General features: G+C 46.0%; 1 protein-coding gene across 6 annotated transcripts in view; it reads right to left on the reverse strand.

Annotated features, from left to right (window-relative positions):
* CENPT (centromere protein T) overlaps positions 1–21,255 on the reverse strand; it is a 1,770,416-nt gene that overhangs the window by 730,360 nt on the left and 1,018,801 nt on the right. The gene's annotated exons all lie outside the window — the stretch shown is intronic.

Consider the following 21,255-nt stretch of genomic DNA (forward strand, 5'->3'; position numbering starts at 1 on the left):
AGCCAGCTCAAAAAAGTATCTGCAGGCCGAAAAACAACATAGGTTTGCACATTCCAAGAATTACAATACATCTTACAAAGCGCCCATGTGTTCTATGCTCCTTTAAGGCATCTCAATGCTACACCTTCCGGGACAAATAAAATTAACATGAACCCGAAAAGCTAGAGGAGCAAGCGTGGCACACATTTGCAGCGTAGGTCCACCCTCTTCGGGAACTCTCGGGTCACAAAGCAAATGTCTCAAATCACATTAGGAACATTCACACACCAGAAATACGCACTGTGGGGATGCAGCCCTGTAAAACTGATGAAGTTACTTTCTTACCTGGTAACGTTCTTTCGATTGGATGGTCCGACGACGTATTCCATATCTATGACATGTAATCACCACAGCTGTGCTGCTTCGGAAACTTTTTTCGGCGTCTGCGTCCTGCGTCCATGACGTTGATGCGCCGTCGTCGAGGACCTCCTACGACGTCCTCCGATGTGATAAGTAGGACGCACGACGCACGTAGCCTCAGTTGTAGTTTTTTCTCCTAGAACGTGTGACATTAGTCAACTGCCAGTCAGGCACAAAGCCTTGCGGAACGTAAGCTGCAATCACAAAAGAAATTCTGCAGCGGGGAAGGCAGGGAGGGAGCGATATGGAATACGTCGTCGGACCATCCCATCGAAAGAACTTTACCAGGTAAGAAAGTAACTCGTTCTTTGAGGGGATTGGGTCCTCCGACGTATTCCATATCTATGACAGACTCCCAAAGCAGTACCAGAGCAAGGAGGAGGGAAAGAATATAGAATCAAAATTTAGAATTGCCAATCAAATAGCAGAGCAAAGGACCGCCTTGCCAAAGGCCAGATCCTGTCCTCGGATGGAATCAAGGGAATAGTGACGTACAAATGTATGTACTGAAGCCCAGGTGGCTGCATCACAGATGTTGCGAATAGGCACACCCCTCTGCAGGGCAGTGGATGCAGCCATACCCCTGGTAGAATGGGCCCGCAAGCCAGCCGGTGGGTCCTTACCCGCCAAGCGGTAACACTCCGAGATGGCCAAAATAATCCAGCGAGACAAAGTCTGTTTCGTCACAGCTTGTCCCAAACGCTTTCCAGCGTAACCAATAAAGAGTTGATCGTCCACTCTGACCCGGGACATGCGTGAAACATAAAAGCTTAAAGCTCTCCTAGGATCAAACGTATGAAGCCTCTCCTCTTCCTTACCAGGATGCGGAGGAGGATAGAATGCCTGAAGAACAACCTTCTGGGCCAAATGAAATTCTGTCACTACCTTCGGAAGAAAAGAAGGACGAACTCTAAGGACAACCCTGTCCTTGTGAAATACAGTGAAGGGTGGCTTAACTGAAAGTACCTGTAAATCACTCACTCTGCGAGCGGAAGTAACTGCAACTAAAAATACAGTTTTCAGAGTTAACAGCCTCAAAGGGCAAGAATGTAAAGGCTCAAACGGAGCACCCATAAGAAACTTAAGAACAAGGTTTAAATCCCAACCGGGCACCAGGAAAGGTGACGGAGGGAACACATTAGTGAGCCCTTTCAGAAACTGTGAAATTAAAGGGATTTTAAAGTAGGAACACTTCAGACGAGCGCTTAAAGATGGACAGCACCGCCAGGCCAGGTAACCTTTAATGGTACCCACTTGCAAGCCCCTGTGGGCCAAAGAAAGTAAAAAGGACAGAACCATGGGGACGTCACATGCAAAAGGATCCACATTCTGAACTCTGCACCAGTCGCAGAACTTACGCCAACGGCAACGGTACAGAGACTTTGTTGCTGGCCTTCGGGCCGAGAGCAAAACCTCCATCACGTCTTCAGGGAGGTCCCAATCCTTATACCTCAACCGTTCAGAAGCCAAGCGTGAAGGTTGAGGGATCTGACCTCTGGATGGAGAACCTGACCCCCCCCTCCCGTGAGAGCAGATCGTCTCGGTAGGGAAGACGACGTGGAGGGCAGATGGACAAGTCGAGAAGGTCCGGGTATCACGTCCTCCGAGCCCACGTCGGAGCAATGAGGATCATCCGGGAACCGAACTTCCGTAACCTCCGCAGCACTTGCGGGATGACGGGGACTGGAGGAAACGCATACAGCAGCGGGAATGACCACTCCACCACAAACGTGTCTCCTAAGGCTCCTTTTGGAGGAAATTTCCGCGAGCAGAATCTCTCGCACTTCCGGTTGACACTGGAGGCGAAGAGATCCACTTGAGGGGTCCCCCAAAGGGCGAAGATCTCCAGGAGAATCTCCTGAGCCAACTCCCACTCGTGAGAGATCGTGCTCTGCCTGCTCAGAGCGTCCGCCGTCACGTTTTCGTCTCCGGCCAGATGAACTGCCGAGATCGAAACTTCCTGCTGGATGGCCCAGAACTCGAGCTGCATCGCCTCCCTGCACAGAGGAAGTGACCCTGCCCCCCCCTTTTTGTTGAGGTAGTGCATGGCCACTGTGTTGTCCGTCAGGATCAGGACATTCTTTCCTCGCACAGTCGGCAGAAAAGCCTTCAGGGCTAGCCTGACGGCCCTCAGCTCCAACAGATTGATATGGAGTCTGGACTCCGACGGAGACCAACGACCGCTGACTGTCAGCCCGTTGGCATGAGCTCCCCATACCGTGTGGGATGCATCCGTCACGATCGTCACCTCCGGCCAGGGAAGCCAAAATGGAGCCCCCTTCATTATGTTGCCTTCGACGGCCCACCACAGAAGGTCCCGGGCGACCGAGGGCGGCACCTGAACCGGGTCCGACATCCTGCCGGAGGACTGCGACCATTGCATCTTGAGTGCCCACTGCAAAGATCTCATCCGCAGGCGAGCCTCTGGCACCAGAAGAATGCAGGATGCCATGAGGCCGAGCAACCTCAAGAACTCGAACGTTGGGAGCGTCTGGGCATGCTGAAACTTGTGCACCATCTGCTGAATGTGAAGAGCCCTCACCTGGGGAGGAAAACACTGCCCCAGGGAAGTGTCGAGCACTGCTCCGATGTACTGGAGCCGCTGTGTTGGGGTCAAATGGGACTTCTTTAAATTGAGGGAGAAGCCCAGCCTGTGAAGGGAGTGGCAGGCGACGGACAGATGATCTAGGACTTGCTCGGGAGAGCTCCCCCTGATCAACCAATCGTCCAGGTAGGGGCAGACATGAATCCCCCCTTGTCTGAGATGCGCTGCCACCACCACCATGAGCTTGGTGAAAACCCTCAGGGCGGAGGTCAATCCGAACGGCAGGACCAGAAACTGAAAGTGCGAGTCGCCAACCGCGAACCTCAGGTACTTCTTGTGCTTGGGATGGATCGGCACATGGAAGTAAGCATCCTTGATGTCGAGAGACACCAACCAGTCCTGAAGCTGAATGGCCTGGAGGACTTGAGAGAGAGAGTAACCATCTTAAACTTGTCCTTCCTGAGGAGTTTGTTCAAAACCGCGCAAGTCCATGATGGGTCTCAATCCCCCGTCTTTCTTCGAAATCAAAAAATAAGGGGAATACCATCCCTTGTTCCTCTCCACTACAGGCACCAGGCTTGAATTTCCTGTGCAAGGAGCGGATCCGGACTCTGCAAAGAGAGGTTCCCCGGTGGATTGTCGCGAGGCCTGTGCCGAAAGGGAAGACAGTAGCCGTGGGTTATGATCTCCAGAACCCACACATCTGAAGTAATGGCACACCACTCTACAAGATGCTGCGCCAGCCTTCCCCCAACCGGCAAACCATGGGACATGGCCTCATGACTGAGTGGTAGCGGCTGCGGCGTTATCTGAGGGCAAAGAGGCAACTGCCTGAGCGGCCTTGGCACCACGGGTACCCTGTCGTCCACCTCTGGTACCCCTGCGTTGGCCTCTTTGACTGCCAGCTCCTCTCTCTTTACTGAAGGACGAGTAACCACCCCTCCATTGCTGTCCCCTAGGACGAAAAGGCGGAGGTTGGCGAACTGCAGCGCCCAACGACTTCGCTGCAGCTGCCAAAAAGGTGTTCACCGTCAAAGGGCATGTTGAGGAGCAGGGACTGCACATCAGGAGCAAACCCCGACTTCCGCAACCACGCAAGCCTGCGTATCACGGTGCTCGCCGCCATGGACCTGCTGACGCATTCAGCCATGTCCAAACCCGACTGAACGGACTCACTCATGGCATCCTTACCATCCTGGACCATAGCAAGAAAACCATCCCGTTCGTCCCCTTCGGGAATATGTTCAACCGCTAACGCAACACAGTTCCACAGAGTGTGTGTGAAACGAGACAAGGTACAAATGGAGTTGGCCGCCTGAAGCGCCATACCACCAGAAGAAAACACTTTCTTCGCCCAGCCATCAAAATGTTTGTCGTCCCTATCAGGAGGGATGGTAGGGTACGACGTCTGCTTTGCCGGGGCCTTGGCCGCCTGCACCACCAAACTCTCCGGAGTGGGGTGCCTGGTCAAGTAGCCGGGGTCGCTACTGGCTGGACGGTATTTTCGCGACAAGGACCTGCCCACCGCCGGGAGACTCTCCGGAGCAGTCCAAGCCGCCGCCACCCTTCTCTGTAAAGCCATATGGAACGGCAGTACCGGGTCAGTTGGGGGACCAACATCAAGGATGTCCGTGAGCTCATCCTGCACAAACTCCCCTGGGGGAGCAGACCATCCCAAGTACTCGGAAACCCTAGCCATAAGGCGCCGGTACGAGGAATCGGCATGAGAGCCAGGCTCAGGCCTACAAAACTCCACCTTCGGAGAGGTGTCCAGCCCACTGGCATCATACAGTGACTGCCTCAAATCGTCAAACTGACTATGGCCCGAGACAATTTCATCTGGAACCCGACTAGGAACCAGGCCATCAGAATCCTCATCCACCTCCGAAATATATTCCAGGTGGCGAAAAGAAGGCACCCGAGAGTACTTGCTCTTAACCAGAGCCTTCCTAGGGGGTTCCCCCGTGCCACGGGGTACCTCCGACACCCCGGCCTCGAAAGGCGTCGAGGGCGTCGAGTGAATCGGCGCCTGCGTCAAGAGAACAGGCACCGGCACCGAGAGGATCGGCGTCGACATCAAGTAAATCGGCGTCGACGTCAGATTGTAACGCTCACCTGATTCCCGCAGAGGCGCCGGTCTTGACTGGGTGAATGCCGTATCTTCAAAGGTGATGTGTAACACACGGTTGGCTCTTTGGGCTGGACCTCTGTGCACTGTATGTCTGACTCGAAGAGTAAGATGTCTGCAGATAGAAAATATGGGATTAATGAACTGGGGTTATTGGGTGCCTCTCTCCTCTTCCCTTTCTCTTCTCCTGTAGAACCCCAAAGGTTAACACCCTCACCTTAGGTAAGTGAACGCCGAGCTCTCCATCTGCCTCGGGGCAGGGTGCCGTAAACAGTTTCTTCACTGGATAAGGGTGCAGGCCTCTTGACCTCAGAGGACTGCTGTCCGTCGTTAACTGCACGAACGGTAAGTTCTGGGCACGTCAAATGTCTTAAAAGTCTTTTGTAATGATATCTCTTGTTTTGCAGGGTTCCGGCGATGGCGGGCTGATGAGAGTTGAGGATCGAACCCGCGTGAGGAATAGAAGCGCCTGGAAGCACGTAAGTAAGCGCTTGTAGCCTGCTTCACGATGCGCACTAACTGTCCCTTTTATCTTGCAGGTACAAGTTCGGAGCTTTAGAGAAGCTGAAGGGTGCTGGAATACCCACTGGATTCGGCGTGGGAAGGAGTAATGGCAAGTGAGTAATAAAGTTGCCCAATGTCTTTAAACGCACCTTCTTTTGTCTTTCAGATGCGGGATACAGCGCCGAAGGCCTCCGGAGCGTGCGAAGAGCTGGTAAGCTTTTGTCTTTCAGATGCCGGAATGCAGTGCGAAGACCTCCGGAGCATGCGAAGAGTAGGTAAGCCTTTGTCTTTCAGATGCCGGAATGCAGCGCGAGGCGTTGGTGACAGCCGATGGACCAGGTAAGAGATGCGCTGCCACTGAAGACCGTAGTGCCCACCTGTTCTTTCTTTGTCTTTACAGGTGCTGCTGAAGACTGGATTCCAGGATGGTAAGCCTTTGTTCCCTTAGGCCCAGGATCAGAAGCATAAGACACGATGAGTGTTCTGCTGCAGAGAATGCAGAATAACGCAAAGCAAGATTCATCCATCGGCTGTGGTTTAAATAGCCTCTTGTAGTGCTTAGGTGTCTCCTTCCACAGCCACGCCTAGGTAAGAAAAGAGTTCCTGCTTTCCAGAAGAGTTCCAGTGTTCTGAACCTAGGGAGTGGCTCCTGCCCCACCCAACAGGAAAAGTAGTCCCAAACAGAAGAGGATCAGGGGTTCAACTGGCAGGTAAGTAAGCAGCATGGTCTGCTGCAGGTAAGTCCACCCAAGCATTATGAGCCTGGCGCTTCCAGCGCTGGGACTGGGCATCTTTATGATCCTGGTGCCACTGGCGCCAGGACAGGGTCCAAAAGGTCCCAATTGGGACTGGCTGGCACTCGGAACCGGGGTTATGGGTCTGCTTCCAAGGGAGTCGGGCAAGTCCTGATCTTTTGGAAGCAGAGATCATGACACACATGCAGCGCCGCCAGCATCGACGGTGTCGACACAGTCGTCGAAGCCGGAGCTCCGAGCGCATCCTTCGACGACCTGAGCGTCGACGGCTTCGACGACTTCCTCGGAGCCGGAGCCTCGAGAAAGCCTGTTGACGCCCTCGACTCCTCAGACGTCGATGTCTTCCTCGAAGACATCACAGGTTCACACGGTCTTGAACGCGTCGAGGACCGGGACCTGGAACGGGTACGTCGAGAACGAGTTCCCTTATCCGAACGGGACCTCTCCCGTGACTCGTGCCGACCACTCTTGGGAGCGGTGTCTCTCGACCTCTCACGACCGACCCCACTCGGGGGCACGGACGGCTTAGTACCCTGCAACTCAAGAATCGCCAGCATTATCTTCCCGAAGGAAGCCCATTCCTCCTGCGTCGCACGGCTGGTGGGGTAAGCGACGTGCCGGGCAGAGTCCTCCGATGAGGACCTGGAAGACGACCGCTGTCGGCGCTTCCGAGAATGCCTCGAAGAGGCCGAGGAGTGGCGAGACCGACTCCTAGAAGGAGACCCACGAGACTTCCGACGATGACGCGGAGAGTCTCCTCTCGAGTCATCCGTCGAAAGCCCCGCAGACTTCGACTTCCGGAGCTTGGACACCCGACCTACCGACAACAACTTCTTACGTTCACGCAAGGCTTTGGACGTGAGCGACTGGCAGTCGATAGAGTCATCCGTGTCGTGGGCCTCCCCGAGGCACCAGAGGCAGGCGTCGTGCGAGTGCGTCACCGACATCTTGGACCCACACTCCCCGCACTTCTTGAAGCCCGGACGCGGGGTCGAAGTAGAAGACATCTTCACACGAAGGATTTTCTTCACAAAACGAACAGGTTCGAAGAACCGAGAAGAACAGAACTCCAAAGAGTCGAGGCGTTAACCGAGAATCACGAAGCAACACGTTCGCGGAAAAAACGGAACTGAGGCTACGGGCGTCGTGCGTCCTACTTATCACATCGGATGACGTCAGAGGAGGTCCTCGACGACGGCGCATCGACGCAGGAAAAAGTTTCCGAAGCAGCACAGCTGTGGTGATTACATGTCATAGATATCGAATACGTCGGAGGACCCAATCCCTCGAAATAAATATTTAGGAAGTGTACTGGTCCAGCCCTGCTAACTGTCCAGAAATTTTAAGTTGTTTGTTTTAAGTTCGAAGACCCACAAAGGCCCATTGCTTCATTGATGCAGCATCAAACTAGGTTGGCTTCATGAGAATTTATGCCATTAAAGTCTGCATAGTAAAATAAATGCAGTTGAGGCATTGTTGCTGCTGTGGGGAATGTAGGTGTAAACTGTAGTATATTCACCATATAAAAGACTACCATAAGCAGCGTTGATGGGGTTGAGTGCGATTTCAGAGGCGGTCAAGTCCTGCGACATACGAAGGGGTTGCTAGAAAAGAAATGGGAATCTAGTGGTTAAACAGTGCTGAGGGTTTGGAGAGAATGAGAATCCTATATAGAATATATATTAAGATATTAATAAATGAAACAAATCGTAGTAACACTTTTCCTTTCTTGAGTGGGGAACTGTAAAGTCAGCTATTTTATAAGCAAAACGTGGTCACCATGCAGAACTGCTTTCAATTCTCATATGTTCTAAAGAAAGGTTTTCGTCCCTAGTCTCAAACCTGGAGTTAGAAAGGTGAACTGGATAGAATGGTCTCACCAAATATTATCGAAGAACTATTTTCCTAATATGGAAACTAACCATTGGTGCAGAAATGTATGAATGAGTGCATTTTCTGGCCACACATATCCCTATGCTCTTTTTGGCAGTACAGCCATGGACATGGTGGTTGCTGCTGGGTTAAAGGAAAGATGCACTCATGTGTTTAAATCGACCAATCACAATAACAACCTCATTGCACCATATATCGATGTACCAAATGATTTATTTCGGTGGTTCTTAACTTACATTTTGCTAAATGAATATCTGTGGGCTGCATCAGTCTCCAACCACCATCTTCTGATAATCTAATCTGCTGCGCGATAGGCCCAAGGTTAAGTGCCCCTTGTCATGACGTCTATGTACGACGGAGACAAACATTCTCTGTACGCAACGCATTTACGGGTCTCCATGGGAATGCGCATGGTGCCCCCGAGTTTAAGAAATATCAACAAACCCTTTCTCCATGCCACTATTATTGTTTTGCTTGCTTGGTGTTCGTTCAATTTACTTCTGGCCTTCGAGACTCGCACTTTGTGGTATACTGCTGCACCTTTACCTACAAAACAACAAGGTATTTCGGCTTTTGCAAAGTCCTCGTCTCTATGGGCTTTCAATTCATATAGTGTACCTTATGAAATTGTCTACTGCGCAATCATGTGTGTATTGATGTCTTATTTGCACCATGGGTGATTGAATTGTTTTTTAATGTATGTATTTTATTTTAAATGATAAGACTATCTCCTTTATTAAAACTAGGTACTTGACCAACTTCGCTGCATTTTCTTGAAGCACATCGCAAAATTTACTTTGATTACAAATATGATTTGCATTTTGTTTCTTTTAATTCTACAATTTCCTTTTCTGGTTTCACCTATCATGGCCGATATGCATGTATTAACCGGAATACACTGGTTAGGAAATACTTGCAAGGCAAAGCCAGCAACAAATGGTTGAAGTGACTCCTAGAGTGGGTGCAGATTCACCAGATCCCAGACTGAGTCAAATGAAAGACGTTTCCACTCTGTGTATCCGCCATCATTGTGAAGGGATGGCAACTTTGACTGAAAATACCTGTTGCCGTGACTCCACCTACATGGCTTACATATCAGAAGATGGTCTTCCACCAATATGCGTAACTTAGCCTTACAGGCTTGGTTCTGAGAATGCTGATGGCGCTTATGCATGAACTTCCGGCACCATTCGTCCTCGTGTTCTCAGCAATGAGTATTGTGTCTATCCCTTCTAAAGAATAACCTTTTTACAAATTGCTTTGAAATTACTGTACAATGCAAACATGGATCAATCTCCATTGTTCTCTATATTTGATGTCAAATGTATCGTAATTTTGTTATAGTCGCCAAATCATTGTTCATATTTTACTTTTTCAAAATTGTACAATGTTTTTTGTCACAAAGGTGATCTACAAAAGAAATCACATCTGTTCAAGATGTTTCTTTAGCCAATGTCCAGTAACTACATTAATTCCATAGATGGAACAGGTTTGTGGCCTATAGAGCCTATACGTGGTGAATTGCGGGTCAGAGAACGTAGAGTCACCTCCATGTGTTGTGTGAAACCAAATGGAGGAGTTTCCCAGCAATGCCAGTGAATACCCTGGATTTGTCCAGCTCTGGGCAAATGAATCTCAATTCAACATATATTATTATGATAATTGTGTCAGATTAAAAATATTTCCAGTATATTATATTCTCCCACCTTCCTATTCCTCACTTGTTCTTTTCTTTTCTATTCCCTCTCGTCAATCCTACTTCCTCTCTACCGCCCCTTCTCCACAGTTAACTGCTTTTTGCACTGTTTTACTGTCGAATGATTCATCATGTAATTTTGATCACATTGTTTGTTTATTGTTGTTCACTGTATGAGTTGTTCCATTGTACAGCACCTTGGCATAAAGTGCTCTATAAATAAACAAATCAATCAATCAGTATATCATTCATTTTTTCAATCATTGATATTCGTGTTAGTCTTTCAAATGACAAACTCACATGAACTTGCTTATGTTGCTTGGTACCCCATTATCCAAAATGTATATTTTCTATTATACACCAATGTATAAGCAGACATATAACATGACAACAAATAAAAATCACTGATCCTACTACAGTTACCATTGCTTATGTTCCTCCTTTTTTTTAGTTTTACAGTGCTCCCGAAATGATGGAGTATGATGACTAAGCCAACAATTGTTTCGACCATAAGGTCTTTTTCAAGGCTTAAAGGACAGCTCAAACATACCTGATACCAATTAGGTGAGCATATTAAACCACTATACTAGCCACACCGAAATTTTGGGATGCATGCAAATAAGGATTATATACTTTTTTATTGTTTATTTGTTTTGGTTTTAAATGAAAAACCTTTACAAAACCTCAGTAATAACAAAAACAAGGCAACAAATATACAAATACAAACAAAATTAAATGGGAAAAAGGGATGCCAAGAAAACCAGGGGCTGCAAGGGGGGACCGATCGTGGCCCTCTTATGCTCAACTGAATGGCAAATGTCTTACACTTATAAAAGTATCGAGAATTTTTCCAGGACTTTTACTATTGTTGCCGTGAGCATAATTTCTTGACCAGCGATCAGCCTATCCCAAAAAAGATCATGCATTAGGCTTTCTTCTTTAGACACAAAACACCTAAGTAGCAACAGTCTTGTTTCCCAGGTGCCTTTGCACTCCATTAGCAAGTGTTTTAGGGATTGTTGGCCTGGAGAGTCACATTGTCTGCAGAGTTTTTTTTGCTTGGTCCCCCAGATTTTTTCTGACCAAAATGTCCCCCGTTTGGGCTAAATTGAATCTTAATCTCAAAAAATTATTTCTTATACCCTTTTCAGGAAACTTTTGGAGATAACGAGGGAGGGAACCAAGCTTTTTGTCGATCTTTAAAAAAAGGTTTGGGGGATTAAGGTTCCTTACTCCGTCGATGGTAGTGATCCAGTCTCTTATTTCTAATGATTTTTTTTACTCTCATGGGATTGAAAGCTAGGTTTTCTGGTGTCAGGACGAGCCTGAGCAGGATACCTCCCACTTTCTTCTCCAAACCAAGGAGTAGCTTAGATTTTGCATTTTTAAGATTTTCATTTACATCAAAATATAGTGAAGACTGACCTGCTGCTGTTATTTCACGGTATAATGATAAAAGTTTCCAATCTGCTCGACAACCCAGAGAGATCAATCCCAGTTCAAACCGAAGGCTCACGAGGGGAGTACACAATGGAAGAGCTAAGGATTTTTTCCACAGGAGACCTTCGATTTTGTTCCAGTCGAGGTGCCAAAGCAGGAGCTTCGCTTCCAGACCATACAAAAGGACCGGGGCTGCTTTGGCCATGTAATATTTGATAAGTGGGAGTAATGAGAATTTACAAAATTTTCCATTCAGTTTTTTCATTTGAGGAATGATCTTAGTGGCTTTTTCCAAGATGGCCGTGGTCACTTTATTCTGGGCGGGAGAGGCAAAGATTTCATAGCCAAGGTAAGTGAGTTCTTCAACACGGGAGACTGATTTTCATTCCAAAACCCAATTTCTAAAGTCTAGATTCTTCTTAGGATGTTTAAATATAAGAATCTTGGATTTCAGAGGGTTAATTAAAAGCCCATTTAGTGTAGCATATTCCCCCAGTTTAGACAAAAGCCGCTGGAGACCGATCGCCGATCTATCCAGCAGAACTAGGTCATCCACGTAAGCCAACCAATGTATTCTCCTCCCATTAATCAACTGACTGGCCAATGATGATGAAGCCAGGAAGTCACATAGGTCTGACAGGAATAGATTGAAAAATAGGGGGGCCTCCAAGACGTCCTTGCTGCACCCCTTTGAAGATCTGTATTGCATCTGACAGGTGACCCTGATTGTCCAACCTCAGTCTTATGGTGGTGTTCTTATGGAGCTCAATGAGCATTGCTAGAAGGGATGCTGGAATCCCCCAACTATGGAGTTTCCGCCAAAGAAGGGATCTATCCACTAGATCAAATGCTTTGGACAGATCAACCCAAGCCCCATAGAGGGGGGTGCCCTCTTTCTCATTTGTCTTTTCACTAAGTAGATTCAGGATGAGCCTATTCAGACTGGTAGAAAGCCCTTTTCTGAAGCCTGTTTGGTGCTGTGAGAGGATCTGCCTAGAGTCCACCCAGTATGTGAGTTCTCTTAGCGGCAGCCGCATAAAGAGTTTATTGTCAATATCAAGGAGGGCGATTGGGCGATAGTTTGCCGGATTTAGCCGATTGCCCCCCTTGAAAAATGGGATAACTAATGCATTCTTACTGAAGGAGGAAAAACCTTGGTGTGGAGGATTTCCTGGAAGAGGCTGTTTAGCAGCTTGGCCCACAATTTCGGGTTGTTTTTTAGAACCTGATAGGTAAGACCATTGGGGCCTGCCCCTTTCAATGAAGAGGAGGATAATATAAGTTCCGCAATGTCCTGTTCATCAAATGTTAGGGACCAGTGTGGGACTGCTGGCAAGATGAAATCTGTGGACCCAGTTGGTTTAAAGTATTCTGACAAATGTGCAACCCATTTGTGCTCTGGGACCAGATTACAAAGAGAGCTGTTATAACCGGTTTCTAATTGGCTCAACGCCGCCCAAAGGTTTGAGTTATTTGCGTTTAGTAAATAGAGCATTCTCTCACCCTCTTCTTGTAGTTTTTAATGTTTATGGTTTTTCGACCAGTTTCTATAGTTCTGTTTGACCATTCTTAGTTCATGCTTGCAAGTGATGGGATCATTATGCCCAGTTTTTATATGGCACAATGTTTGTCGAAGGATTCTCTTTTTCTTTTGTGTTTCTTCGTCAAAGAAATGAAGGTGTTCTTGTTTACCTGCAACCTTTGTTTCACTTGGAGGATATATAGACCAAACAAAGTTCCCAAATTTCTCCGGATGAAGTTCGTCACTCCAGGTTGAGGGAGGAACTGCTTTGAGTAATTTGTTCAGTGTTTTTCCCCCATGCTTATATTTTACGACTCTCAGTTTTCCCTTGAGGCCTTCAAGTTCCTGGGCATTTTTGACGTGCCGAGACTTCTGCATGTCAGGAAACGAGAGTTCCAGGCTTGCATGGTCGCTACCCACCTCCCAGTTTAAAGTGAGGCTGGAGCAGAGACCAGAAGAAACAAAAATGTAGTCTAGGGTGGACTCTAGGGTCCATTGACGCGAAGTTGCTCCTACTTTTTCAGCTCCCTAGAGGTTTTCGTGTTTCATTTTGAGATCCCAGGATGTCAAGAAGTCCCTCCACAATTTTCCTTTTCGCAAGGTACTCAACTTTGATTGCCCAGGCTTTCTACTACCAGGGTTAATGTGGTCTGCATTGAAGTCCCCTGCAAGTAGGATGTTAGCTCCCTCATAGTCAGTCTTCACTGCCGTTAAGACGGAATCCAGAATTTCTAAGAAATGCTGGAGTTTTGAGCTGGCGAGATTCCAGTAAATATTCACGAATGCCACAATAGAGTGTGGGGTATCCATTTCCAGTTCTACTTTACAAGCTTGGATTCCCACATCGTTGTTACATAATGGTGTGATCTCTTTGATACTGGAATTTTTGAGTGCAATTATCAACCCTCCCGCTGTCTCCCTTTTAGTTTTTGCGAGGCCAGAAGGTTTGAAGTTGAAAAGCCCTCTATCTCAATAGGATTGACAAGCCACGTTTTCTGGAGTAGCAGAATATCGTTTTGCCCTAAAAGTTCCTCCTTCAGTTTTTTCTTTTTCAGGAAACTTGGGCCTCGCGTGTTCCAAGAAACTAATTTCAGGCCCCTTTGTCTAAAGGCTATTTTCCTCCACTCCTAGTTTTAGGATTATTTGGGAGATGATCTCTGAGAGTTTTGCTATGAGGTTCCCATTTATGCTTGACCCTGCAGCCATGTTCCTGTCAGACACTCTTGATTTCCCAGTAAGACCGTCGTTTTTGACATTTATAAACCATCAGGCCATCTCTAGCAAGCTCGCTTTTGTTGTTGAATAAAGCTTGTTGAGCTCTTCTTGAATTCAGTCCAATTTCCACAAAGAACCTATCCTCTTTAGATGGGAATTTTACATACTCAATATCCTCAGATGTAAAGAGAAACAGATTATGATTTCTTTTTTATCTCGGTCAATAGCACTGATCTACAGAGTGATTTGTTCTTGTTTTCTTTAACTAGCCTAACCCATCCCTTTGGGATTGTGTAATCGGCCACATCAAGTTCGTCTTTTTTTAGCTGATGTTAAGGGCAGGTTTTCATCTTGCCCCTCTATACCATTCCCCGGGAGAGGGGACGCCAGGTTTCTACATTTCCCCAAGCTGTTCCAACAATCGGTCTCGTTTGGTATGGGCCATAGTAATACTTCCTCTTGAGGATGAGTGGAATGACAAGGGATACTCAGGGCCGCGGATAACACAGGTTTTGCAGTTGGTTTAAAAAAAAAATAGGCACCAATTTCACAGCGATCTTTGTAGCCACTTTTGGGATCTCAGGAGCTACATTGTCTTTTTGAGTCCTTCGAGCATTATTTTTTAGGAATATTGGAGCAATCTTGATACTGGCTTGGCCCATTTTTTGACATTGGTTATTTAAAACCTTTTTCGGGGAGTTTGCTGGATCTGTTTGCAGGCCAATACTTGATGTTTGCGCGCCTTGAGACCTATGTTTTGATTCGGAAGGCCCTGCTTTTTCCCTTTTTTCCGGGCGCTGGTTTTGTTGGGCTAATTTGGTTTGGGCTTGAACACTGCGCTGATTCAGAGGCTGATATGACAGGTACAATGGTTTCCAGCGATTTCTCGTCAGTTGGTAAAGCTAGGTTTTTCAGAAATGAATTTGTTCCGGTGTTCTTTGTACATGGATTTTTCTGTTTTTTTGACTTTTTCTGAATTCTTCTCGACTGCGGTAGTGGAGCTCTAGACTTCACACTGCACCCTTTTTGCCGTTTTAGCCTCCTTCTTCCTTTGTAGTTTTGACAGGCCGCTGGAGTCCAATTTGCTTCACTAGAGGAGAGACCTTGAGAGGCCTTATCCTTAGTTATCAAAGAGCTTTCTATGACCTCTTCAACTTCGTCGGCAACTATGTTAGCTAGTCGCCTGAATTCTTCTAAAGTTGATTCTGATAACGGAGTGTCGTCGAAAATTGGGTTGTCTTTGAGGACCTCTTCACTGGAGGACTGTCCATGGGTTTGAAGGTTCAGGACTTTCATTGGAAGATCTTTTAAGAGCTCCCGTGTAACGACATTTTCCTTTGTCCCCTCTTTCAATAAGCAGAAAATTTGTGTAATGTCCAGCCCTTGTTTCACCCTTTCTACTTGTGTTTCCTTAAGAGTAGGGATCAGGATAGAGTTCATGATGTTACTTAAGGCCACCATTGCTGATTCATTCTTGGACATCTCATTTGACAGTTCCAATAGTAAGCCGGCTTGAGTTTGCACCTCCGACTTTAAGAGTTCAAAAACCGAGACCAAGGAGTTTAACACGAAGCTTAAAGCTGCCAGTGTGCCATTGCTAGCTTGAGAAGAGGCACCTGTAGAGGCTATAGTGGTCCTCAGTTGTGGGCAGTCTCGCTTCATTTTGCGCGCTTGTTTTTAGTGGCATGGATTTTCTGTGGACCTTTTCAAGACAGGGTACCCTTTCTTCACCCTCTTGAGCACAGTCGAGGGATTGCCATGTACTGTCAATTATGTCAGCCAGATCATTCACACTTTTGTTTCTTTTCCTGGAAAAATGATCATTAATTCTACTCTGAATCTTCTTCGTCCTGATTGTATATTCCAGACCCCGCTTGCATCCTTTCTGGATGAGCGAGGAAGGGACAGTTTCCCCCATTGTTTGAAGACCATGCGTGTGAATGAGAGCGTGAACGGTAACAGGAGCTGGCTGAATTGGGGTTGGAACAGGGGTATTTAAAGCAACTGGTCCTAGTTCGTCCCCTCCGCCCAAATATGAGCCTTCCTGATCAGACATATTTTCTAAAAAATTGAGAGCTACAGAGTCTCATTTGTTGCCCCAATGGTAATAAAGTATGTTGGAAAATGGCCCGGACCGAGCGAGGGGTCCTGGCTAAATGTAAGGTAGTTAAGTTTAATGAGAGGTTATTTATTTATTTTTATTTTTTATTTTTTTTGTAACCTTCCTTGAGGCGCCTGGCTTCCACTTCTATGGGGGGCCTCACTTATCACTGGATCACCCCAGAGCCCTATATCCGAAAGTACTCTTTACTTATGGTCGGACCAGAAAAGCCGCTGCTGTACAGGTGAAACGGCTGGCAGCTGTTAGCACTAGATACAATATGCAAAGGCCGCCGCGCAGTTACCTTCAATACGCGCTCCTCCGTAGCCCTCCAGAGCCAAACAGCAGCAAAACAGCGTTCACACAAAACGAAGCACTGCCCTTTACTGCACTGGGCTTCACGCCGCAAGGGCTCAGGGGTTTGCTTCCTGGCTCCAGGGGGCCTGGCCTGCTGCTCGAGGTGCATTAAAGGGAGAGAGCACCTTTTCTGCTGAATGTAGACGGCACTACGATACCGCTGAATAAGAGCAAACAAGTCAGCAGCAAAAGCGAAGAAAGTCACGTTGAGAAAGCGCTGTGGCTCACGCTCCAATGGTCTTTCGGTCCTGACCAGAACCACAGCAGCAAAACAGCGTTCACACAAAACGAAGCACCGCCCTTTACTGCACCGGGCTTCACGCTGCAAGGGCTCAGGGGTCTGGGTTTTTCTTCCTGGATCCAGGGGGCGTGTGTTACGCTCACCTGGTTCCCACAGGGGCGTCGATCGGACCCGGACAGCTGCGGTCTCCACCAACGTGATGCGTAGTGAAGAGATGACAGTCTGGACTGGCCCGCCTAATCTTGTCTGCTGGACTCGAAGTATTCTCCTGCAAGTGGAGAAAGGGATTTAGCCACCTGTGGACTTTAGTGATGGCCCCCCAACAGTTCTCGTTCTCCCCACCAATTACCTCCGATATTCCCTTTTGCCTGGAATTTTGCCTGGAGGCAGCTGATGGCGTTCAGGTAAGAGTCTGTATTACCAAACACTGTCCGGTAAAAGTTGCATGAGTTTAACTTGCTGTTTTCTCTCCCTTTATAGGTGCGGCATAGGAAGATGCGGCGAATTAAAGAATAATACCTCTGGTGGTAAAGCAGGTAAGCCTATGGTGGCAAAGAGATTGTTCTTGTTGGTTTTCTCGGCTCACCTTGTTATTCCTTTTGTTTTCCCCCCAGGTGCTGGGTTTTGACAAAGAAAATGATGGAGGCAGCGCCGAGTCGAAAGATGCGGTGGACTGGTGAGTATAAAGCGGCACTGCTGCTGGCGAAGCAACGCGTGCTGAAATAATGTCCTTTCCAGGCTCGGAAATGTGCTGGGTCCGGAATCAGTTAAGGAATCAAATAATGTCTGTGATCTAACCTCTTCTCCTTTCTTTGCCTTTTGTCTAGGAGCTCCGGATTCGAGGCGGGCGTGGCAGAAGACTGGATGCTGACTTGCAGACACGGTGAGCGTCACGCTGCTGGATGCAGAATAACGCAAAGCATGGGCTGCTGTTTGGGCATGGTTTAAATAGCCTGCAAAAATAGTGAAAAATAGTCCCTGTAATAAAATAGTCCCATCCAGGCCTCACGTTGGCTTGGACTCATTTGCAGCATGGTCTGCATAAGGCGAGTAAAGTCTATGAGCCTGGCGCCTATGTCGCCAGGACTGATTTCTATGATTAAACTGAATCCAAACAGCCCCCAGCCGGGGCTGTTGGGGTTTTAATGAGCATCTGGATGCCTGCTCCCGGGGCTGATGGACTCGATCCGGGGGTAGGCATCATGACAGCGTGGCCTGCTGCTCGAGGTGCCTTAAAGGGAGAGAGCACCTTTTCTGCTGAATGTAGACGGTACTACGGTACCGCTGAATAAGAGCAAATAAGTCTGCAGCAAAAGCAAAGCAAGTCACGTTGAGAAAGCGATGTGGCGCACGCTCCAATTGTCTTTCCGTCCTGACCAGAGCCACAGCAGCAAAACAGCGTTCACACAAAACGAAGCATCGCCCTTTACTGCACCGGGCTTCACCAAATAAGGATTAGATACATTGTTTTAGGAACCACCTATCTACCGTTACCAAATTAGAACACAAGTTTTAATTGGGAGCACACTATGCACTCTATTTACAGGCACAACAACAATTATCAAACCTTTAGACATAATAGGTTAGACAACAAGCTAGGACCATCCTTGAACCAATGGACAATCTTAATGGAGACCTATTTATCATATGTCTCACAAACACCATGACTGATCCAGAATGTCATCATTAATCAGATAGGGACTTATTTTATGATTTAGTCAGAAGCGCACTGGTCATTCAGGGGCTGTGTGTGTGTTCTTCACCAATTAGACCATTGGGATATACCCTAACAATTCTGTATACTCATGCGATCTTACTTAATCTACTATGCTTTGTTTTTCTCTGTTGATTCTTCCCTTCCTTCCCCCTTTATGAGTTTTTGATCTTTACTCAAATGTCTTTCCTTTTAATTTGATTGTGATATACTGTACTGTGATACAATCACAATTGCTGGTAATTTACAATGAACTATGCATTTACTAATGTTAGGCCTTGAAAAAGACTTTATGGTCGAAACACTTGTTGACTTAGACATGATACTCCATGATTTTGGAAGCATTGAAAAATGTAATGACACTTGAATATTAAATTCTAAAAAAAGAACATTGTGCTCAGCACAGTATGATCAGTGTTCACACTAATCTTACAGTATTTCCTTAAGAGTTTAGGGTATTTCACCTTGAACACCACAATACAGAGAGGCCAAATTGTCTATCCTGGTACAGTGCTGCACATCTCCTGAAAGACTTAATGTTGATACAACTATAGTTGCTTAACTGTGGTTTTCCACATTCCGAAGTTGACAGCCATGCCAATTATGTCTTTGCAAACATAAGAGAAAATCCTTTCTGCGTGTGCAGCATGCACATTTCACCAGAGAGGTACACATTTTCTAAATTTACCCAAAAGAATGACTCCCAAGCTACTGTCAAATGCTGTTCTCACTGTCTTTAAGCATATACGACGAGATGTCAGTCAGAAGTAGAATTTATATTTGTTTTGGAATATATATATTCTTCTCACCATAATTACATGTTTCCTGTAATACTCAACTCCTAAATTCCTTTTATATTTCTTGACGAATGTATAGAACACTTTAAAAAAATATCATAACTTTAAACTTTGTGTTTCTTATAAATCCGTTAAGATCTTTGAGTTGGATACATCAAATGTATTATTACAGATGACAGTATCCTTATTATAAATTCACTGGAACATATCTACTTATCACAGTTATTAATTTATATTTTATTTCTCTTGTTCATTTCGTAGAAACAGAAAATGGAAGTGCACTCAAGAACCTTGGAGGAAACAAAAGACCCTTCTATTGACCCACCTTGTAAAACGTACATGTCTTACATAAGAATTGGTGTTGCTGTTTTGACATGTCTGCGTGTCATTTATACTTTTGTCTTTTCTTTGAAACAGTCTCTTGACACACTCATTTATAATAAGGCCAATCTTCGACTTGTACAAGTTTACCCGAAACTACTGGCATGTCACTTGAATTTCAAGTATGTTTTTTTTGTTTTACATTAGACTATATGCTGACAGCTGATGAATACTGTATATTTAGTAACATCTATATTATTCCCCTTGTCACATGCTACATTGGGAGGTAGTATGTTTATTTGTGCAACAGACATTTTTAAAAGTAATGTGAGATTTGGTTGGTATTTATTTAAAGAAAGTTATCTGTCAGTAGTAAATTGCAACCATTATTGTTCATCAGCATCCACGTTATAACATTGAATTTCTTTGCTTCGAATCCCATAACAATGAATTTCTTTTTCATGCAGTTTGCGGCAATTTAATGCAGTTGGAGACCCCCCGCAGACCTCTGTACATCCTTCAAACGTAATTGCATTTTGGGAAAAATCAGTTTAGAAAAACTTGCTATGGGATTTGAAATAATTGGCTTCGATGTTTTGGTCTGATACCTTTTAAACATTTGGGAGTAGTAATCGACAGTGTTAGTATGGAAGGTCTGTATTATATCAGTACTTCTACTAGACTGTATAGCGTCATACAATTCTGCTTTCTTTTTTTTTCTTTTTGAGCCATCTCTTAACTTGTTGTACTGAATGATACTGTAATGGGAACTCGTGTTAAAGCTTTGCACGAATACATACAAGGGTGACAGATATATTGCTAGCATTTGGTTTGCGCTTGCCTGTGGTTACGGTATGTAGTCTTGTTAAAAGCAACAATATAACCAGTGAAAGCTATTGCTATATCTGTAAACCAAAATGCAATAAATATTAACCTCACTATTACAACTATCAATATATTTTTTAGAATTCAATGATGCTTTGTGTTTTATAGGGCGTTAACTTCTAATACAGTGTAATACAAAGAAACCCAATGAGAACCGGGACAAAGGATGTATTGAAATTGTCCCTTTATGTTGCACCATTTGTAAATGCATAGCCTTACATTTTTTTCTAGCTCTGAGTGTATGCCAATTTTAAAGAATATAATCTAGCCTTGAGCTTGAGTCTTTATCCCACAAGTATATTAAACAGGGATCGAAATTAAGATTAGATAAAAAGGAGCCAAAAGCCGCTCCGGGGTAGCCGACATTAACCACTGACCAGGAGCTACCACTGGGGAACCAGGAGCAAGTACATAGCTTTCCAGAAATATAACCTCCACATAAAATGCAAACCTATAATTTTTTCATTTTATGACTCCTTATGCTTTAAATGTCATATGGATGAGTCGTAATTATCATTTATAACTAACCCCAAACAGAGTTAAATTCACATAGTTGCGTTTGTTTGGAATGAATTGGCCTGGGGAGCCAGAAGTAGCACCTGGTAGATGTAAATATCCAGCTAACCAAACTCCTATAGGCTACAATAAAAAGAGCTAAATAGCCCCCAGCGCCCCTCAATTTTGAACCCTGATTAAAGCATGAAATGATTGCTTTTGTAGCTACATGGCTACGCGATGGTGA

The sequence above is a fragment of the Ambystoma mexicanum genome, chromosome 1p, assembly GCF_040938575.1.
Source record: "Ambystoma mexicanum isolate Mex_15411 chromosome 1p, UKY_AmexF1_1, whole genome shotgun sequence".
NCBI lineage: Eukaryota > Metazoa > Chordata > Amphibia > Caudata > Ambystomatidae > Ambystoma > Ambystoma mexicanum.